The sequence below is a fragment of the Trachemys scripta genome, chromosome 2, assembly GCF_013100865.1.
Source record: "Trachemys scripta elegans isolate TJP31775 chromosome 2, CAS_Tse_1.0, whole genome shotgun sequence".
Lineage (NCBI taxonomy): Eukaryota > Metazoa > Chordata > Testudines > Emydidae > Trachemys > Trachemys scripta.
The window spans coordinates 250,477,290-250,494,330 of record NC_048299.1 but is presented as its reverse complement, the minus strand read 5'-3'; the positions used below and the strand labels follow the sequence as shown (position 1 = coordinate 250,494,330).

Below are 17,041 nucleotides of genomic sequence, written 5' to 3'. Positions count from 1 at the left end.
ATCTGGGGTAAAATAAACCTACCCATCCCTTCAGATAAGACAGACATGCATACAGACTGTTTATTGTGTTAAAAACCTTGTATTAGCTATACTTGGTCCTGCCTCAGCACTGGGGGCTGAACTAGATGACTTTGAGAGGTTCCTTCCAGCCCTATGTTTCTATGTTTCTCGTATCCTTTGCTGAGTAATCATGGTTGGTGCACAGGGTGCTGTAGCCCAGTAACTCAATCTAAGAGTGGGAGAATCAAGGGATTCCACCCAGAGAGAAGTGAAGGCGCAAGGGTAAAGGGTAAACTCAGAGAGACCAAAAGAGTGAACAAAGGTGCAGGTAACCCTGAACTGCAACATTCAGAACTCCCCAAATGGACAAGGCAGTATGACACAGCTAAAGCATCACCTGCCCTTGTAGTAAACAGCAATCATGCAACCATAGGACAATCACCAAAGCAAGGATGAGTGCATCCACTAATCACTACCCCAAAACTTTTCTATCTAAACAATATCTGTAGCTGTCACAGATATTTTCTGACCATGAACAGGAGTGGATGCAGACCACAAAACAATGGGAAAAATTCTTATCCTCATTCCAACCCCTTTAAGATGGGTAAAGGGGCCAAAATGGCATAGAGAAGCTCTAAAACCCAGATCCAGCTGGGGAAGAGCTCACGCAGCACAGGAACTAAGGATGACAGCTGCAGCCTATATTTCAAGAACCACCTCAAAAGCTCTGGCCAAAGGGACAGGAGGGAGGGAAGGAGGGACGGGCACTGCATGCAGCACTGCTTCCCATAGGCAGGTGCAACCAGGTTGCTGTAATTTAGACAGCCTCCCTCCCCTGCCTCCATGCACAGCAGCCCAGAATCAACAGGCACAAGGATACTTAAAACACATTAGCCTGAACTGGAGCTGAAAGTACTCTCAGAATCTCACCTAATATCTCTGTTATGTGGTCAAACAATGAAAATGCTTCAGAGTCCTTTCTTTACAAGCTACAAAGCTGTGCAGGAAAGATCATACAGCAAAATATAAGAAAAGAGACTAGAAAGGCTAGGAAGAAAGACCAGCGTGGCTTCTGGGAGAAAAGAAAGTTCATCATCTTCTCTTCAAAATTAAGAAATGCAAAAGGTAGGTTGAAATCAGTAATAACCTGCTGACAGCGTGGTTTGTGAGGTTATGGGATTGTCTTCTAATAGAAGAGTTAGAAGGCCTGTTGCTGGGGCCTGAGCTCTAGAAGCTATTTGAACCAATATAGCCTCTTTTTTGGTTGACAATTATCCATAAACAGAGTTTGATTTCTACAGATTTGTTATTTATTCAAAATGTTATGGATAGTCCATGCAAACATCTCAGCTTGTTAGTTGCCCCTGAACTGTACGTTGCTATCCCTTTGAGGAGTCCCAATTTACTGTTTGTGCTTGTAGCAGGGTGAATGCCTGCTCTAGCCCTGAAGGGGGTGGAAAAGCCCTGCAGAGGGCTGGGGCTGTAAATAGCAAAACCCCGGCTGATTGGGGAAGTGGCTGCAGCTGGGGCCACACCCCAAACTGAGCCACTTAGACTTATAAGAAGGCCAGGGTAGCCAGAAGCAGAGGAGTCTTTCCTCTGGCAGGCAGGCAGGCCTGGGAAGCCCTAGGCCAGCAACTTCCCAGACTGCAGGGCCTGGTCCTACACCCAAATAGGTATTGGGATTGCACAGGGGTAGCCTGAGGGTGGGTAAAGGCAATCAGTCCAAACCCCTTGTTGCCAGTGATGATTGGCTGATAGACTGCAGTCTGCCCCAGGGCATGGGGGCTAGATGGTGACTGGCAGCAGCAGCAACTGAAGTGACATTGGGATGGGGGTGGGGGGTTCCCCTGTGTGGGGAGACCCAAAAAGAGAGTGGGGTACTGCCAGGGGGGTAGCACCTAAGCTAAGGGCACCGGGGTCTGGGAGGGACATGGGAGCCAATGACAGGCGGGACATCTGGCCTGTAGAGGGCGCTCTGGATGCTGATGAGCTAATTCCCTAGATGACCAACAGGAGGTGCCGCAGGGGTGAGTCCATGCCTGATCACAGTGCTATGTGATCAGTCACCTGAAGCCCATGTTATTTTTTCCATGGTCCTTGAATAACTCCTAAACTCAAATTTTCAAGATAAAAGCACAAACACCTCTGGTGCAAACACGAATAGAAATATATGGTTCCAATTCCCCTTTCTGCTAACAGTCTTGTGAATGGTATTTGAGACAAGAATCATCAGAGGGATTGTGAATAGTGTCAGAGAGAATTCATTATTTTTATTCAAATGAATGCTGAAATGCTTTTTGATAGAATTCATCAGCTCTATTTGGGACACTTAAAACTAGACTGGGCACAGCCTTAGAAATTATACTGTAGGGGGGAAAAAACTACATTTGTTGGGCATGATAGAAAATGATGTGAAAAGAACCTATAATTCAGAGTTTAAGGCCAGAAGGGATCATTAGATCATCCAGTCTGACCTCCTGTATATCACAGGCCCTTAAATTTCACCCAGTTACTCCTGTATTGAGCCCAATAACTGTGTTTCACAAAACAACTTGCAGAAAAGCATCCAGTGATGTGAAGACATCAAGAGATGGAGAATTCGCTGCTTCCTTTGGTAGTTTGTTCCAATTGCTAATAACCCTCATTGTTAAAATATTGTGCCTTATTTCCAAATCGAATTTGTCTGGCATATGCAGAGGTAAACCCAACTCCCTCCTCTCCTGTTTATACGTCTGAGAATTGCATTAACCTTTTTTGCCACAGCATCGCAATGGGAGCTCACATGAGTTGCTCGTCTACTGGGATGACAGCCCTGTACTTTTCACAAATGCAAGGTAACATGAAATAAAACAAAAATCAGTGTATAAAGAGAAATAAAACAAAAAATTCACCCCAGAGTGGAGGCTCCAACAATTCCTCTCTGTGGGGCTGGGCCCAGTTCCCTACTCTGGGCACTGTGATGTGGCACGGGGTTGCAGCACCATTCAGGTTTGGCCTGGCCAGCCCCCGTTTTTCCATCATGCTAGCATATTGTACAGCCCCATGTACAGTTGGTTTACTGCATAAAACAGCTAGTTTTGCAAAAAGAAAATAGACAATATTTGACCCAATCAGAAGTTAGGATCTTTGGGAAGGAAAAACTCATATCACGAGGGGTGTGTATCGGATTCATTCCCGTTCTTTGTAAACACTCCAGATAGAGTGGGCTCAACTCCAGCTCTAAGGAATTTTATCTCTAACTTTTAACACTACACTGTATTGAACGTGTGCGCGCCCAATAAAGGCAGACTCAAAACTTATCACCCCAAACTAGTCCCATTGAATTCTTCGTAGGGAGAAATACACATACTGGAGCATATGTGGTAATTACATACAGATGTGATTATTTGAAAAATAATCATAACAAATAATTGTCACTTCCTTGTTTAGAAACCACTAATTTAAAACATGTGCATGCTGACCTAACCTCACCAACCCACTTTTCTCTCATTTTAAGGGGGCTTTCACACAGTTATCTTTTCCACAAAGACTAACTCTTTGTTCTCTTGTTGCAATTTTTCATTTCAAACTGTTGTTCTTCTCAGAAGTGTGTTCCACGTTGGCTTCTGCTTTGCAACACTTGCCATGACAAGCCACATTAGGAAAGCAGGGTGGGAGGATACAAATTGTGATACCATTTATTTCAGAAATTCCCGTGACACTGGTTTAAATTAATGAGGAGCAGTGTGTTCTTCCAGACATACAGTGCACACAGATACTTTTAGTCAGAGCAACCATAAGCTAGAGTAAGAGAACAACAAAACAAGAGCAAAGGCTCCATGAGACAGAACATAATGTGTGTTTTCTCTCAAAAGTTTTAATTGAACCCTGAGAACAAAACAGTTGCTGAATTGTGCACACAAGGAATGTGCCTAGGGACAGACTTGGGGTTCCTTCTTCACACTGGTGAGCAAATATTGCTATGAGATAACTCAAGGAAGTAAGGTGTTTGCAACATGGTCCTTATTAAAGGTACAGCACACCAAAGGTACAGCACACAATCTTTAGAGGCATCCAGGGCTGGATTTACACCTTATATGTCCCTAGGCACAGCATCTTTAGTGCCTCTCCCCTCCCCCTGCCCACAGCTGATTTTCATGTTTTCTATAATTTTAACTCACTTTTAACTTTTAGGCTTCCCTAGAATACCAGCACCCCCTAGGCACGTGCCTACTGTGCCTATTTGGAGGCATCACAGTTTCATGGCTACGTGTTCAAGAAGAACTAGAATACATGTGAACAGAGACAGCCCCAAATCAAACCCCCACATATAGACACTCCCAAATTTTGGGGCTGTTTAAGATTCAGACATACCATTACAAACCCTATCTTCATAATAGGCCAAATCAGAAATCAAATACAGCTGAAGGAGTATCAGGCCCCCAATTTCTCCCACTTACACCAGTAGGAATCAGGAGCAATTCCATCTAAATTAATGAAGTTACATCAGTGTAAACAGGAGTATCAGGGACTATATTTTATTCAATGGTAATCATTAAAATAGTAAATTTCTAAGGTTGCATATGCTGTGTAGCAGTGTTTAAAGAATATTTGTTTATCTGTACTAAAAAATGTTCAGCCTAGCCTTCAAACCATATAATTTAGGTTCTCAGTCAAGTATTGGTGTGGAGATTTTGAAAAAATAGCAAGATTCGTGATGAGTGTTTATGTAAAAAGCAAAGTTTACTTTCTAGCTTCCCCTCAGAATCTGTAGTGTAATGTTTATAGTGGGTGGCCAACATGTAATACAATGTGATGATTGTGAACAATTAGCATTTTATCTAAGTATTACAACCTTCTGTAATATTGATATTGTGATAAATGTAGAGAAAGGCTGTCATCTGGAATCAAGGCTTGTGCAGTTTTTCCCTCTATACCACAGAATACATCAGAAATCACAGTGATTTCATCAAGTAACCAAAAATATAGTTACACGTTTGCAAACCTCCTCAACTGTGTATTACATTTTACATTATTCAATACGGAGGCTAGCCACTCAATCCCTCTGGAACCCTCAGACTGGCTGGAGAGTCCCCATAAAGAATTTGGCATTTGGGAAGAAGAGGGATACCCTAGATAGCACACCACCACACGCTGGTGGAGAGGTTGAAACATGCTCCCTTACTCTGCCCCTTGTCCTGTGGTGAGGGCTATGTGCCCTCACCCTGCCTTTTCCTGCCCCCTTTTGGACAGGTAGCATATATGGGGGCACTAGCAGGGTCTGCACTCCTCAACCATGTGGTGGCAGGCCTCTGTGTAAAGCACAAGATTCAAGGGACTCCTTGGGGCCTCCTCCTGTTCTGCATCCCCCCAGGGCCTATCACAGTCTGGCCTGTTACTGCATGCAGCGTGGTAAGAGCAATGCTCCAGGAGAGGGCATGCTTCCCCCGCAAAATACTTCAAACATTTTTGCCAGCTCTGATCTAGAAAAACTTTCTCCTGTAGTCTACCAAGGTAGCTTCAAAGTGCAAGTTTCACCCATATCCCAATGAGAGGAAAATGTATTTTTCTGAGAGAAACCCACAGGGAAATCCTACTGCTGTAGTTGAAATTCCTAGTGCCTACAGTCTAGCTCCAAGCTGGAATTCTCATGAATATCCCTCAGATGGTGCAGGATACAAACAAGGGGCAAGATGTGCAGCTCCATTGACTTCAGTGGAGCAACACCAATTCATACCAGCTGAGAATCTGGCCCAAACAATACACATGTGTTATTCTTTGTTTAAAAAAATGCTGCTTAGTTGGCTTAGTCATCAATGAGACATTATAGTTTTCCAATACAGGGCTCAAGTTTCCATAACAATTTTATGTTTTTAAATGTGTCATTTAAACAGTTCCATTAGGAAGAGGTGTTTCAGCCAGTCTATTCTACAAAGACACTTCTAGTTTCTGAATAACATGGATGATGTTTCATATTAAATAAGTTCTCTTTGAAATGTAATGTATACACCTAGACCTAAAGCTATGACAACTTGGGTCCAAAGAGTCCATAAGCCAAAGAGACGTTCCTCTGACAAAGTATTTAGGATGTTCAGATCAATACAATGTAATCTGATTTCATTAGGAAGATCATTGTTCTCTCTACAGAAGGAGAGAAATGGACGGAAAGTCTTCTTGTCAAAATTTTGTCAGAAGAAGGGGAGTTAAACCAACATGGAATCACCCTCTTCTCTCCAACTCCATAAAACCCACTACATATGACCTCTTCATTCTTGGTTGCTGCTGTTTCAGTGCAAGGGGAAAGTGTCGCATCGTCTTCTACTCCTTACCTGAAGGATGAAATCCTGTCTCAACTGAAATCAAACCTTTCCCTACACCAAGGATATTGTAGGCCCAGGTGGTGGTAGGGAGCCAACAGACCACAGGAAACTGTATTTCTGGTCTAGTGAAATCAGTGGGATCAAACCATCACCAGTGACACAGAGGAGATTATGAAAGCTAAAATTTCCCAACGCTGTGGATTGTTCCACAGCAGAATACATTCCCTCACTCTGCACCCTATCAAGTGTGAAGGGATGTGGTGTCCACACCCTGCTTCTCCTAATCTCTCGATACCAAAATATGAATTAATCATTAAGATCAGGCCTTATCACACCTCCTCCCCCACCCCATGCACGCACGCATAAATAAGTCAAAATAAGTTAAATATTTCATTCAGAAGGTTTACTGAATAACTGTACTGCTCATGCACTCCTCTATGTCTACATCGCAAAAAATCTAACACGAGAGCTCAACTGACTTGGACTCATGATACAGGGCTAAAAAGCAGCAGTGTAGCCATTTGGCCTTCAGCCAGATCCCTGGCTCTGAGACCCACGCACCTTGCTGGGTTTCGGAGCCCAAACGTCTCTGCTGCTATTCTGAGCCCTGTAGCACGAGCATCTGTCAGTTGCCCCGGGCTCTGAGAGTCTCAACCTCGGGTCTTTTGCTGCAGTGTACACACTATTAGATGCTTTTTCAGAGCTAACTTAAAACTATACATGAGCTGCCCTTTCTCCCTCAATCTCACTGAAGCAACCAGCAGTTCAAGCTGCTTGAGTCTTCTTCCCCGCCCCCACATTTCCTAATCAAACCAGCTACAGGCTTGTGTCAGAAAAAGGCAACCAAAAAGCACAACAATACAAAAAACTCTATCAATCATACTGCAGCATGAGACCATGTTGCATGTGTTTGTGTTTATCTTGTTATGAATGCTCTGGCATCTTATTTTTCAACAGTTAAGTCCCATGAGTGCAACTGGTTCAATTTCTCACAAGCTCAATAGTGTAAATTTTAACACTCCTTTAGGTTGGGGTTCACTCTACAAGCAACAGAGCTCACTTACACTTTCTCAAAGAGGTAAGGACAGTGGGCTTACAAAAAGCTTCTTCACCTCATCTCATCCACAGAACGAACAATTTACTTCAGATCTTGGAGCAAAACCATGGGAATGCTAAAGACACTATAAGAAAGTGCACTTTGCTTTTTGCTAAATGTTTCACTTAGCAGAGTTGATTTGCCCATTACTTAAATAACACGGCAAAGCTAGGTTTAAAAATTAAACATATAACCTGTATGTAAACAGAGAGATAAAAATGGCATTTTTATTTATAAAACTTTTTGTGGTTTACCCACCACAAACTGATTTTTAGAAGCAAATACATGCAATATATTCTAGAAATGGTTCCTCTTCAATGAACAGTTCAACTGAATTAAGTGTGTGAGTGTGTGAGAGAGAGAGATCTCGATTCCCACTCACATATTAGTTATGTCTTGGTATTTACTGGGTGACTCTGGGCAAGTCATTTCACCACCCTCCCTCAGTTTCCCTGGAAGATGGGGATAATACCTCTTTTGTAAACTGCTCTGATATCTGTGGATAAAAAGCACTAGGATAACCAATAAAAGTTAAGTAATGTTATAATACAGTGTTGAATAAGAAATTTCAGTTCAGAGATTGTTCACAATCTGTTTGCTTTGACTATTGCTTATCTGTGATGTGTGACAGATCATCTGATACTGTTTCTGCTCCCAGATTGCAACTTTTTAAAAGTTGAATAACAAAATGAAAAATACCAGACCGATAAGTAACAGTGACCAGTGAATACTCAATCATGCACAACTACACTTGTTTCCATGGGAATATGGATATTTATATGAACAGCAGCCATTTATCAAACATTTATGAGAATCAAAACCAGAATGCTTATTAGCAGAGAACAGTTGGGGATTGAAATGGTTGAACCAAACACCTATATAGAATTCCAACACGTTTATGAACATTTTCCAGTTTTTGAATGGCACTAGTAAACACAGAACCAAGTTCATTCCGGGTGCAAGCCCTTTAACTTCAGTGGAGTTACTTCTGTAATTAATTATACCAATAAAGACAGGTAAAGGTCACCAAAAGTCATCTCAATGTGATTTCAAGTGGCTGAGATATTATCCTGCCCCCTAAACTGCTGAGGTTTATCATGGAAGCCACATATTCACAAACTTGTCATTTTACCAAAGCAGCACTGCTTTCTTTTCATCCTGGACTACTGTGCTAAGGTCACTTCTGCAACTCTAAGTCAGGGGAGAATCTATCATTTCCATATCTAAAATTCACCATGAAGTGTGTCACTTTCTGGCTCCCTTTTTCTGACATCTTCAGCCAACTACTCTCCTTTAAGACTCTCACTCCTATTTCTCTTATCAGCTTTTGTTTAGCTCATATTTCCCTTGGTCTGAGATGCTCTTCACTCTGTCATTACCCTCCACTATCCTCCCACAGAATAGCCATTCCTGGGCAGCCTTTCATCTCCCCTGCTCTTTAACTTGAGCTGCTGGTAATTTATAGACAATAGTTGCTTTCAGCAGAACTGAGCTATTAGGCATAGCACAACATGTGTTGGGGGACATCTACAGGCTGATTTCTGCCACAGAAAGTTAACTAAGATGAACTACTGAGCTAATCAGGGCCATCCCACAATCATACCTTGAACTATCTTGAAAAAGAATGTCATCACTCCAAAAATAAGACTATAGACCCCCAACTCTATTCTTCATGCTAGATTATCTAAATGCAGCTATTTATTTCCATTAAAATAATTTCCTTCTAACTATTTTAACCACACGCACATTTTTCAAAACAAAAATGTGATCCATTTCAGACTACTTTCGTATAGCTAATGCCTCTTTTGTCTGAGTAGTTTTGGTCATTTGGAGGCTGCATGACAGAGTGCAAGAGATACTCTGACCTCCAAAATCAAAGCACAGCACCGTGGTATGTTGTCAGCAAGTAGAGGGATTAAGTAGATCTGATAGTGCAGAACAAATGGCTAAAAGGATGATTAGTAGAGCTGGGCAAAGTAACTTTGATGGACCCATATTCCATTGGAATATGCAGTTCCGTTGATATCAATGTGCTTTGCAAAACCAGGTTGATTCCACCAGAATTTTGTTTAAGAAGGAAACCAGAAGAAAGGTCCAACAATGCCAAAAGTCCCATTTTGACATTTTCAGAATGATACATCTCATTTATTTTTGTTTCAAAATGATCTTCCATTTTGAAATTGATTTTGTATTACATTATGATTATATTCAAAATACAAAAAGCCTGAAATCAAAATTACACATTTTGATTGACCCCCACATTTTTTGTTTTCCTTTGTGTGAGAATTTCAAGATGTTGAGTTCTCTCCAAGTCAGAACAAAGCAACATTTTGAAATCCTTCACAAAATGGATCCTCCATCTTCCACACAGCTCTAACTATTAATCTTTGATGTTTTTACAAGCGCAAGCAATCTAAGCAAGTAAGGATGGCCTCGTAAACAAGGTACCAACCTGGGACACAGGAGACCTGTTCTGAGCTGGGCCACAAATTCTCTACCTGACCATGGGTAAGTCACTTAATCTCTCATCTGACTCAGATCCCCATATGTAAAATGGAGATAATACTTCCCTACATCACAAGGGTTTTGCAAAGATAAAATCCATTCATGATTTTGAGGCACTCAGTTTCTACAGTGACAAGGGCCATGTAAGTAAAAAGAGAGAGATACTATATAAGGTACAGCCTATGGAGTGTATCACATTTAAGGCATGTTTTACACGATTCCATAAGACATATATGTATAGCCAGCTTTTTATGTCTTCCATCCCAAATAAATGTTTATATCTATTTTTCTTGGCATCTGTTTTTCTTCTTTTGATTCTCTCTCTTCACAAGATCTCTTCATACCCTTAGCATCCAATATTGTTCTTGGAAAGGAATTCTAAGTTAAACAGGACAATCCAGTCAAAGAATTCTGTGAAGTGAAAATGCGATCAAATGCATGGAGTCTTGCTGTAGCTTTTCCTGTGACTTGCATATCATCTTTATGGTAGCAATTTCCCCCATGTCAGAATATGGTCTGTCCTTTTTATACCTCATAGAAGAGACCATTGTGATAATCTTGTCTGATCTGCTGCACATTACAGGACATAGAACCTCACCCATCAATGCCTGTAATACACCCCTAACCTCTGGCTGAGTTACTGAAGCCTTCAAATCATGGTTTCAAGACTTCAAGTTACACCACTTACACTAATTTAAACCTGCAAGTGATCTGTGCATCATGCTGCAGAGGAAGGCAAAAAAAACCCCAGGGTCTCTGCCAGTCTGACCCAGGGGGAAATTTCTTCCTGACCCCAAATATGACTTAGTTAGACCCTGAGCATGGGAGAAAGACCCACCAGCCAGACACCTGGGAAAGAACTCTCTGTAGTAACTCAGAGCCTTCCCCAAATTTCTAGGCCACTTTCTCCAACTCCACCTCCTGTTTACTTGTGCTTCCACTCTATCCATAACTGCAACATTGATATTTTTTCTGAATATTTGAAAATGTGGCTGAGGGTAAGTTTTCATTACCAACAAATGAATACAACAACGCCATTGAATCTTCCTTTCTGCAAGTGCCCATATCGGACTTCCAGCACGAGTGCAGCTGCATTGGTTTTAAGCCCCAGTGTAAACAGGGTTCAGGTGTTTTTGGCGGATCTTTATAGTGACCATATTTGTTAACACTGGTGTGCTGTACTATTGCCAGCATCTGGTTACACATGTTTCAAGCATAGATAAGGTGTCCCTTCACCCAAGCAGAATCCCATGCACTTCGAGGGGCTCCAGGTAGGTGCAGGTTCTTCCCATGTTGAGTCACTTAAAGAATCAGGATTTTCGATTGTAAGCTATTTGAGGTAGGGACTTCATCTTTTTGTTTAAGAACCAGCTGCAATGCCAGGGTTATTTTCCTGAATCCTGTCCTTTTCAAGCACTGGAGCTCTGCTAAAGACATCAAGGACACAGCTTTGATGAGCAGGATGAAGCGTGCTCCTGTAAGACTCCCGCAGCAGTAGGTTTGTGCAAGCTGTTTGGGCTATTTTGATTATGGCAAAAGTTTAATGAAATGCTCCTGTTTTAAACCATTTCTGTGTGGGACTGCAAGACAAAGAAATGCAAAATAACTTTCACTTGGTATTCAAGTGCCTCTCCACTTCTAGTAGACATGGCTAGATTACTGTACAAATCTTTTGGAATTTTCCCAAGAATGCTCTAAACATTTGGAACCAGCCAAGATGGCACCTCAGAAAATGCATTCAGCTGATATACCTGGACCTGTTCTCACCCAAGAACAAAATGTGCTACAAACACCCAGTGACAACTTGGTAAAACTTTGTAACGAACAAATTTGTTTCTTAGACACACACAAATTAAAAGTAATTTTTAATGTGCTTCAGTTCAGCTTTACAAACACACCATTTATGGTACACTTTATCATGATCAACCCCCTAAGTGATCCAACTCTCTGTGAGGAAATCTCTCCTTTTGAAATTGCAGTACAAAACAGGGTTCTTTCAGAAGCAAAGATCTCCATCTATAAATGAAGCTACATACGGCAAAGTACTTATTTGGCTGGCAATCTGGTAAATGCCAGCATTCTTCAAGAGACGTATGATGAATGTTGCAGGAATGCTGCGAATATGAGAACTATGAAGCTGTTTCTAAACAACTGGATTCCCAGGCACAATATGGCAGCTCAGAAGCTAGTGGCTCACTCAGATTTAAATGGAAAGATCCCATTGATTTTAAACACTGCAAGGTCTTGAAGGCAGAATTTTTTTCAGCATCTTTCACTATGAAATAAAACTTAGAGAGTTTCTCTTCCATCTAGATGCATATATTTCACTGGCTTCAGGGCATAATACAATATGGCAGAGTTTGTTGTGACTGAGGAGCTCAACAAAGGGGATTGTTGTATATCAATGTCATTGTCAAAGTCTGGTTATGTGGACTCTCTCCTCAGACCCTACGCTACCAGCACTCCCAGCTATCTTCGAGACACCACTGACTTCCTGAGGAAACTACAATCCATCGGTGATCTTCCAGAAAACACCATCCTGGCCACTATGGACATAGAAGCCCTCTACACCAATATTCCACACAAAGATGGACTACAAGCTATCAGGAACAGTATCCCTGATAATGTCACAGCTAACCTGGTGGCTGAACTTTGTGATTTTGTCCTCACCCACAACTATTTCACATTTGGGGACAATATATACCTTCAAGTCAGCGGCACTGCTATGGGTACCCGCATGGCCCCACAATATGCCAACATTTTTATGGCTGACTTAGAACAACGCTTCCTTAGCTCTCGTCCCCTAACGCCCCTACTCTACTTGCGCTACATTGATGACATCTTCATCATCTGGACCCATGGAAAAGAAGCCCTTGAGGAATTTCACCATGATTTCAATAATTTCCATCCCACCATCAACCTCAGCCTAGATCAATCCACACAAGCGGTCCATTTCCTGGACACTACTGTGCTAATAAGCGATGGTCACATAAATACCACCCTATACCGGAAACCTACTGACCGCTACACTTACCTACATGCCTCCAGCTTCCATCCAGGACACACCACACGATCCATTGTCTACAGCCAAGCTCTAAAATATAACCGCATTTGCTCCAATCCCTCGGATAGAGACAAGCACCTACAAGATCTCTATCAAGCATTCTTAAAACTACAATACCCACCTGCTGAAGTGAAAAAACAGATTGACAGAGCCAGACGAGTACCCAGAAGTCACCTCCTACAAGACAGGCCCAACAAAGAAAATAACAGAACACCACTAGCTGTCACCTTCAGCCCCCAACTAAAACCTCTCCAGCGCATCATCAGAGATCTACAACCTATCCTGAAAGATGATCCTTTACTCTCACAGATCTTGGGAGACAGACCTGTCCTCGCTTACAGACAACCCCCCAACCTAAAGCAAATACTCACCAGCAACCACACATCACTGAACAAAACCACTAACCCAGGAACCTATCCTTGTAACAAACCCCGATGCCAACTCTGTCCACATATCTATTCAAGTGACATCATCATAGGACCTAATCACATCAGCCATACCATCAGGGGCTCGTTCACCTGCACATCTACCAATGTGATATATGCCATCATGTGCCAGCAATGCCCCTCTGCCATGTACATTGGCCAAACCGGACAGTCTCTACGCAAAAGAATTAATGGACACAAATCTGACATCAGGAATCAAAATACTCAAAAACCAGTGGGAGAACACTTTAACCTGTCTGGTCATTCAGTGACAGACCTGCGGGTGGCTATATTACAACAGAAAAACTTCAAAAACAGACTCCAACGAGAGACTGCTGAGCTGGAATTGATATGCAAACTAGACACAATCAACTCCGGTTTGAATAAGGACTGGGAATGGCTGAGCCATTACAAACATTGAATCTATCTCCCCTTGTAAGTATGTTCACACTTCTTATCAAACTGTCTGTACTGGGCTATCTTGATTATCACTTCAAAAGTTTTTTTTTTTTCTCTTAATTAATTGGCCTCTCAGAGTTGGTAAGACAACTCCCACCTGTTTATGCTCTCTGTATGTGTGTATATATATCTCCTCAATATATGTTCCATTCTATATGCATCCGAAGAAGTGGGCTGTAGTCCACGAAAGCTTATGCTCTAATAAATTTGTTAGTCTCTAAGGTGCCACAAGTACTCCTGTTCTTTTTATTGTCAAAGTGATCAACAGTCATTTATTTAATTTCTCCTGCTTGTTTTATCAGAGCACTGCTCATCGCTGGGAGGCCATAGTGTTGAACTAGGTGGGGCAGTGGGTTGTGAAAATGTCCTGGCAGTGTCATAGACCAGCACAAACAGGCAGTTGTGAGGGACTGATGGCAGGCAAATCCTGACAGTCTGAAAACAAAGGAAAAAGGATGCAGCCTATTGTGTTGGAGCAGGGCTGCTCCCAGAGATCAGCCCTGGCCCTGCTACTTTCATTTTTTCCCTTATAAGAGAAGCATCAGACATGACATCATGCAACATCACCACCGCAATTCTGGCTCTGCCTCCTCTTGGAAAGGAGAGGGAAGTCTGATTTTGGCTGTAAATACACTTTTACAGACTTGAATCAGGTCAGATAGAGGCTTCTAGTCTGGGTAACAGAGAGGCTTACTGGCTGCTGTGAAGTGGAGCAGGCTGCCCAGTGTTTCGCTGTAAATATTGCAATTTATAGATGTCAGATGGTGCTATATATATGCATCAGTGATCTCAAAGGCACATTCAGATGCCAGGCATTTAAAGGGTTAAATGGAGCAATGTTGTTGCATGCCTGAGCAGCTGGAGATGGAAAAGCAACCTCCTAGATACATCTGTGTGTAGTGATTTCCAATTATTCCAAGGGAAGCATTTTCCTAAGGGCTCTGTGTAGGTTTAAAGGTGATTCCGATTTGTATTGAAAAACATAGCACCACATTTCTAGAAAAAGGTTCTATTTCCCCTTCTGATCTGAATGGAGCAGGAAAGGGAGCCACTCATCTGTACTGTACTAAATAAGTCTTTGTGCTGCACACCACACACACAGTTGGGAAGCAAGTAAAAGAACCATTCAGCTCGTCCTTCAACTCCAGAAACTACTCCTAGCTCAACTGGCAGAGGACGTCACCTTTAGCGCATATTAAATGCATGCATTAACAGAACATAGCCTTGAGTCAAGAGGCCTGGAACCAATGGTGCATTTAGTCATTGATTGTGTCTAATATTTAATGAGTCGGAGGAAATTTAAAAATAAAACCCATGATTAGAAATGGGCCTGAACCAAACCTCAGATCCAAATCCCACCCAACTTTGGCTTCAGGTCAATGGGACATAGAAACCCATCAATGTGGAAGCGGAAATCCCAAAACAGAAGAGAAGCTGAAGAATTAACCCACCAGGTTAATTTATACAAAATTCTTTCCATGGAGTTAATTAGGAGTCTCCTAGAGAGGGCTAGCAGACCTTTCTGCTGTTAAATGCACACTGCAGAGACAGTTTCCTCCCCTGACCTGCCACTTATCTTATAGAAATAAAGAGAGGGGCACTCTTATACCTCAGGGGAATAATTCCTCAGTAGTCTAGGTCTCCTTTGGATCTAAGGACCTGGAGAAACCATAAGTAATTGCTGTAGGAAGCTATCTTAGAAGCCTGCAATTGGGGCTAGAACTGGAAGTGCCCACTTATGGCCTCACACAGCTCCAGACGGTGGCAGAAGTCAATATTGCAGCCCCGCCCCATGGAATAGAATGGAGACGCTTTTTTTCAATCATTTGTTTGCAGCTTTCTCCATTCTCTACCCCTGAGTGCTCAGCATTTCTGAAAGTCAGGCCATTTAGTTAGGTGCTGAACTTTTTGTTCCCATTTCTGTCAAATTTTGGCCACAACTGTTGTCCTAATCAAAAAGCAAAAGGAAAAGGAAACAATTCCCACCTATTCAAGCCTCTGCTAAGATAACTGCCTGAGAAAAGATATGGATTGTGCACTAAAGATTAGGCTTTTTCTGGCCTGAGGAAGCCAGTTTTAGAGTGCAGGACCATCCACTGAGAATGTCCTGCCTGCAGCCTCCTCACATTTAAATATATGGTCTGATGGCTAAAGATCCGTAACTGATCTCAGCTTCCACAACATCATGAATGTGAGAGAGGCAGTGAATTTCACCCCATAAGGACTGCATCAGTGGAGCTCATTCTAGGAACAAATCTGGAACAGTATTTTTCAGATCATATCAGCATTAAAACTCCAAGCTGTATATTTCTAGAGGATTACTGCATTTCTCAGGTGGTTGTGGTCACTTGACTTTCAGCCCTGTGCCTTATAAAAAGCTACCTGAGATATGGAGCAAAAGCCCAAAAATGTGCTGCCTGTCATATCTTAATCCTTAAGTGATGTTCACATGCTTTTCATGTGCACAGAGACTGAACCAGGTTCATGTAAGTGGGTGCAGCTCCACTGTGTATTTCTGACTAACCTTTATGCTGGTAAATGCAGTCAAGCAGAAATTGTTTCACCTTGGTATCTAGGCCACTTCTGCCCTCTAGTTTAAGAAACCATTTCTTTGCCTTACTCATTGCAAGTCAAACACTTCAGAGAGCTCTCTCTCTAAGCCCTGAGAACTTCAGGTCACATATAATCAACTCCCTTAGTTAGACCTAAGTAAGAGCAGATTAGAGTTCTAACTCTGATCTCTTCATCTCAATTTCAACTCTTAATTCCCAAAGCCAAACAACCCCTGTTGTTCCACTTTCAAGCGTCTTATGAATTTCTCATGTTCTGTTTACAGCTCCCACAGTGAGAGCCCATCTGTACCTAAAAGTCTCTTGTCCTGGGATCCTCCTTCAAAGCCTGGATATCTATTTATCAAAGAAAGACAAGGTGGGCGAGGTAATATCTTTTATTGGACCAACTTCCGTTGGTGAAAGAGACAAGCATTTGAGCTACACAGAGGTCTCCTTCCGGTCAACATGGCTACAACAACACTGCAAACATCTATTTATCTAGGCATTTATATCACATTCCTCACTGAAGTACCCAAACAGATTATATATGTTCTCATTGAGGAAATCTCAGCTTGCGACTCTAGCTACAAATAGGGTGACCATATTTCCAAAGGGAAAATAGGACACTGCATGGGGCT

The 17,041-nt window shown here is 42.1% G+C and overlaps 1 long non-coding RNA gene across 1 annotated transcript; it reads left to right on the top strand.

Moving 5' to 3' along the window:
- Positions 1–865: 865 nt before the first annotated feature.
- Positions 866–16,780, top strand: LOC117871671. The gene is made up of 3 exons (XR_004644326.1): positions 866–1,125; positions 9,802–9,906; positions 16,688–16,780. It is a non-coding gene; the product is annotated as an uncharacterized LOC117871671 (long non-coding RNA).
- Positions 16,781–17,041: the final 261 nt, after the last annotated feature.